At 46.8% G+C, this 5,902-nt stretch overlaps 1 long non-coding RNA gene across 1 annotated transcript; it reads left to right on the top strand.

Annotated features, from left to right (window-relative positions):
* The first annotated feature begins 1,137 nt into the window (after window positions 1–1,137).
* LOC134483098 (uncharacterized) lies at window positions 1,138–5,466 on the top strand. The gene is made up of 2 exons (XR_010059992.1): window positions 1,138–1,638; window positions 4,567–5,466. It is a non-coding gene; the product is annotated as an uncharacterized LOC134483098 (long non-coding RNA).
* Window positions 5,467–5,902: the final 436 nt, after the last annotated feature.

The following is a 5,902-nucleotide window of genomic DNA, read 5'->3' as shown; positions in this document are numbered from 1 at the left end:
GGGCCCCCGGGCGGCTGGATCCAGGGAGGGACGGAAGGAGGGCCGGCCGGCAGCCCCCTCCCCCACCTCCCTTAAAGGGAACTCCCCCTCCCCTCCTCAACCCTAGCCTGGGGATGGAGGAGGGGACTGGGATCAGACTTAGGAAGGACTTCCTAGTTGAGTGAACGAAGGGGCTACACCCAGACTTGGGTGAGGTGGGGGAGAAGAGCTCAAAGACCAGGCTGACCCTACCCTCAAGGAGTGTGACCAAGGCGTGCTGGGGTAGGCGGTGCTGCATGCCCCAGCATGTACTTTTTAAATCCCTCAAACCCCATTGGTGAAGGGTGGGCATTGCACAGGTTGAAAATCACGGCCCAGAGGCAATTAACCTGACAGTGGCAGGTTCTCCGTGCAAACTTTTTTGATAGCTCCCTGGCCTCTAGGTGGTCCTGACTGCGTAGGCATTTAGGATGAATGGAGACTGTCCCTGGAACAATTCTGGAGGTCAAAGGTTTGCGAAGAGTTGAAGATACAGAGAACCCAGTGGTCACTCAGAAGGTCCCGGGGCATCCCGGGAGTTTGGGGACAGTCCCCATCACCATCAAATCCTTAGCATCCCCCAGCATTCGGGTCCAGCTTTAGGTCCCCACCGCAGACTCCTCTACACAGGTCGGAGTCAGGGAACAGTGGACTGGGACTTTGGCCCAGGCCATACTGCATGGCTCAAGGTGACCAGACCACTGGAAGTGCCAAGGAGACGTGAAGAGGACAATAGTGGTAGCAAAGAGGTATCGGGCCCAGGATCCAGGGGAGCCTGCCTCCTCCCGGAAGCCATCGGGAGGTGCAGCCCAGATCGCGGGGCAGATTCAAGCGGGGCTCCGGGAGGGGGAAGGGCCGCGTCGAGGCCACCGGGGCGGCGGGCGGAGCGAGGCTGGCACGGTGTGGCAGACGGCGGAACAGCTTTTGTGTGCTGCTGGCGATCGCTGCGTCGCGCCGTCCCCTGCATGAGGATGAGGCCACTCGGGGCCACCAGTCCTTCCCCCGATCGCGGCCTCAGAGTTTGCTGGGGAAGGGTAGGGCGGACCCGAGATGGGACTAGCTCAGGAGTCCAAAAGCCTGGGTTGGGGGCGGAGCACGGAGGTGGGATCTTGGCCAGGGCCCAGCTCTACTTCGAAGTTGGGGCGGGGACTTGATAATAGAAAAGGGAGAACTCTGGGGGGACCAGGAGGGGGAAGCCACCCGGCAGAGCTTCATCCTTCGCACTACCGACGGAGCCCAACATTCTTGGCGACCTCTGCCTCCCGCCCCAGAGACGATAAGTTGAACGTGGCAGGGCTCTCTTAAAGGAACCTCTCGTGCAGTGCAGGGTCGGGGTAGGGTCGGGTAGGGTGGGGGTAGGCTGGAGAAGAGCAGTCCTGACACTCATGATTGTTGCAGGTAGTAAGGACCTGGGAGGCTTGACTTTCTGGTTTGACTGGCTACTCCATTGTCTTTGCAGTGCCAAGGTCTGCTGGGTGAAGGTCCGGCCAGAAGGATTTCCCCTGAGGCTGGTTGTCAAGGGGCAGAGAGTGGCATCAGAGCCACAGGCCAGAGCCAGTAGTGTTTCAGAGATGAGCCTCTCCTGGACTTGGAATGTGGAGTTTGTTTTGCGAGGAAGGGGTGAGTCTGGGGCTCTGCGCAGGATGGAGTCTGCATACCTCTCCATATATATATGATCATTAGGTGGTAAACATGGGACCTTCTAAAAATAATGGTGATCCATGACTTACGTGATGTAATCCACAAGACTCAGCAAGTCAGAAACATGGCTGCCTTCACGTGGAAAAAACAAACAAACAAACAAAAACAAAAAACCTGAGGGAAACAAAAACAAAAGCAACCCAAAAGCTGTCCACCAGAAAGCTGGACAGAGTACTTTGGAAGTAGAAACAAAAACTCCATAACTACCATAACTACTCTTTGGTGGCCATTGTTGGTTAAGTTGGTTAAGTACCCATAACTACTTAAAGTGTGAAGTAGTAAATGTTTTCCCACGGAGTCTGGAGTAAGAAGAGACATTAACACTCATTAGTTTTGTGCAATACGGTGCTAGCCAGTGTCTTAAGGCAAGAAAAAAAAGAAAAGTAGTGGACTGGGGGTGGGGAGCAAAAACTGTCGTTCAGATATGATACGATTGGTTACACAGGAAGAAAAGTACAAAGATAAATTGTAGGTTGATAAGTTTATTTGTTAGTCACTGGGTATAAGGTTAATATCCAGAAATAAATTATATTTCTGTATGCCAGCAGCAAAAGAGAAAATAAGCTTATAATAACATAAAAACATGTATCGTGTCCAGAGGGATGGCTCGTAGGTTGAGTGCATTTGCTGCTCTTGCTGAGGGCCCTGGTTCGGTTCCTAGTACACAAATGGAGGTCCACAACCATCAGTATCTCCAGTTCCAGTAGAGCTAGCACCTTCTTCTGGCCACTACTGGTATTGCATGCATAGTGCACATAAACTCACACAGGTTCACAGACACATAAATGTTAAGAAATAGTTTTTAAAAACCACTCAAGAATATACTTTGTTTGGATATTGGAATCTAAAATAGTTTTGCCCCCACTTGGAGTGGTAGTGCATGTTTTTAATCCCAGCATTTAGGAAACAGAGACCAGCAGATTTCTGTGTGTTTGAGGCAGCCTGATCCACATAGTGAGTTCCAGACCAGGCCAGAGCTACACAGTGAGAATTTGTCTTAAAACAACAACAACAACAACAACAACAAAAACAAAAACAAAAACAAAAACAAAAACTTTTGTTTTTTCACCATGTTAACTTTAGAATACATTGATAGTTGACACATCTCAACTTGTATTCCCCACCCCACCCCCACACATATACCCTTGGGGAGTAGTAAAAGGATGAAACTTGGGAAACTGCTGTTGATGATACACGTGTGTATAGTAGAATGACTTTGGAAGATGTATATCCTAGTGTGGAGGATACATAGTATCAAGGCAAAGGGAAACTAACTCACTAGTGAAACAAATTGAATCATAGAAATACACCCTTTTCTGGGTTTATCACCACCAAGAGACATTAGACCACCAAGAGACAAAACAGTGGGGGAAAGACAGTCATTTCCAACCACTGTGATGGGTCAGGTCTCAAAATTCTCTTGGTTTGGCTTCCCACTGTACCCTACAATCTGCATTAACTTCTCATACTGCAACACCCAAGAACCAACCTATAAAGTATTTATTAATTTTATAAATGTTTTGGTTAGCATACAAAACAATGGGTAAAGTGGGAATTTCTAGTTTTGTTGGAGACTAAGTTGTGTCATGTGATGTTTTTCTGGAAATGAGAGGATGTTTTGCTGAGAACAGACACGTGGTGTTTCTCTGGGAGTTGCCCGGTGAAAGGGCACGTGATGCTTTGCTAGAGTGGATTCTTGAGAGAACACATGATATTTGGAAAGCATAAATGTACCCCAACAGACAGTGGGTAGCCATCTGGCATTTGTTCGCCTTGCCACTCGTTGGTGGCCATAGTTGGGCTTCGCTGATGCTGGCCTTCTCTAATGGCACCGTGGCAGTGATCTTCACTCGTAGTCACCTCACAGAGAGGAACGCACTGAAGAACTTCTGTGTTCTGGCTGTGCTTCCTCAGACCCATGCTGATCAGTGGCTTCTTTTGGATCAAGCCTCTGCTACTGACTCATGCTTGGTGTTTTGCTAGTGGACTGGACTGCTGACAACAAAGATTTGAGGCACTCCCCCCGAAAAACAAAACTATTTCTAAACAGGTCCCCAGCTCCCATTTCCTATGAACCTTTCTTTTTTCCCCTACCGCGGTGGGTGTTAGGCTAGAAGGGAGGTTGAAACATTAAAAACAAAACATAACAAAACAAAACAAACAAACAAAAAACCCTCATAAAGTAGGTTTTGAAAAATCTAAGCCAGGGGAAGCCCTTGGTCCTGCTAAGACTGAACCCCCAGTGAACGTGATTGTTGGGGGAAGGGCGGTAATGGGAGGAGGATGGGGAGGGGAACACTCATAGAGAAGGGGGGGGTTAGGGAGATGTTGGCCCGGAAACCGGGAAAGGGAATAACAATCGAAATGTAAATAAGAAACACCCAAGTTAATAAAGAAAAAAATATAAAAAAAAAAGAAAAAAGAAAAAAAAAAGAAAGAAAAATCTAAGCCTACAAATGGGTCTCAGGATAATTTTTATATGTATTATCTGTTATTGTACCTCGCATATATTCAACCTTAACTACCCTTTCTCATCCCTCCTACACACCTCTCTCTGGTCCCTGTTATTTCCTAAAGTGGATCTCTTTCTATTTTATGTCAGAAATACATACATACATACATACATACATACACACACACACACACACACACACATGCATTGCCATAGATAGATAGATAGATAGATAGATAGATAGATAGATAGATAGATAGATAGATATACATAGATTCTCCATCTAAGAGGAAAGGTGATGTCTGTTGTTCTAAGTCTGGCTTATCTCCTCTAACATAATGATCTCCACTTCCATCCATTCTCTTGCAAATGACATAATTTTATTCTTTTCACAGCTGAATCAAATGCCATTGTGCCTTCACACCCCACGTCCTTCACCAATTCGTGGCTGATTGGCATCTGGACTGCTTTTATATCTCAATTGTTGTGGATAGAACAGCAATAAACATGGATGTGACCGTGCTTCTGTGGATCTAGCATCCTGGATTCGTTTGGTATCCAGCATCGAGATACCTGGACCATACGGTAGTTCTATCTTTAGATGTCAGAGGAAACTGGAGTGATCTCCACAGTGGCTGCAACCATTCACGGTCCCATCAGCGGTGAGCAGCATCCCTTACTCTGCCGCCCATCCTCACTGGCATCTTTTGTCAGCCATCTTCTTGGCGATGGCCATCCTGACTGGGGTGAGATGGAATCTCGAAGCAGCTTTAATTTGCATTTTCCCGGTGGATGTTTAACTTCTATCCCTTTCAAATATTTACGACCATTCGTATTTAATCTCCTGAGAAGCGTTTGTTCAACTCATTTGCTCACCTGTCAGTGAGACGGTTTGGGGTTTCCGTGTTCAATTTTGTCTCGTTCTTTGTATATTCTAGATATTAAGGCCCCATCCGACATAGAGTTAGCAAAGATTTTTCTCCCGTTCTATAGGTTGACTCTTTACTGTTGTTTCCTTCTTTGTGCAGAAACTTTTCAGAGTCCATGCAATCCCAATTCTTAGGGTCACTTTCTGGGCAACTGGGGTGCTGGTAAGAATTCCTTGTCTTTGCCTGTACCTTGAGGTGTTTTCCTCCAGCAAGTTCAGAGTTGCGAACTTGGTTCTGTTTTTGGGTTGATTTTTGTGCAGGGTGAGAAACGCGTGGTTTTATTCTTCTACATAGGTGCATTACTTTTCTGTCGCTGTGATTTAAAAAACAAAAGTCTCCACTGAAGGCAACTTAAGAAGAGAGAGTTTGTGTTGACATATGTGTCAGAGGAGTAAGAGTCAGTCACGGCAGAGAATCCTGGCAGCAGGCAGCAGGCACGGAGGCTGAGCAGGAATCTGACCTCATGGCTCAACCACACAGAGCACAGAGCACAGAGCAAACTGGAAGCAGCTTGAAGCTTTTCATCTCAAAGTCCACCCCAGCGATATGCTTGCCCAAGGATGGCCACACCACTTAATCCTGACCCCCACAGCACCGTCAACCAGGAAACAAGGTGAACGTATGTATGTATGTATGTATGTATGTATGTATGTATGTATGTGTAAGTCTTGACCTATAGGAGAAATGCTAATCTTTGTATATATTTTTTGTATTCTGCTGAAAGTGTCTATCAGGACTTGGAGTTTTCTGGTGGGGCCTTGGGGTCTTTTAAGCATAGGGTTATACCATCTGAGTGTCTTAG

The sequence above is a fragment of the Rattus norvegicus genome, chromosome 1, assembly GCF_036323735.1.
Source record: "Rattus norvegicus strain BN/NHsdMcwi chromosome 1, GRCr8, whole genome shotgun sequence".
NCBI lineage: Eukaryota > Metazoa > Chordata > Mammalia > Rodentia > Muridae > Rattus > Rattus norvegicus.
The sequence above is the reverse complement of the archived record's forward strand: the minus strand, read 5'-3'. Positions and strand labels throughout refer to the sequence as shown.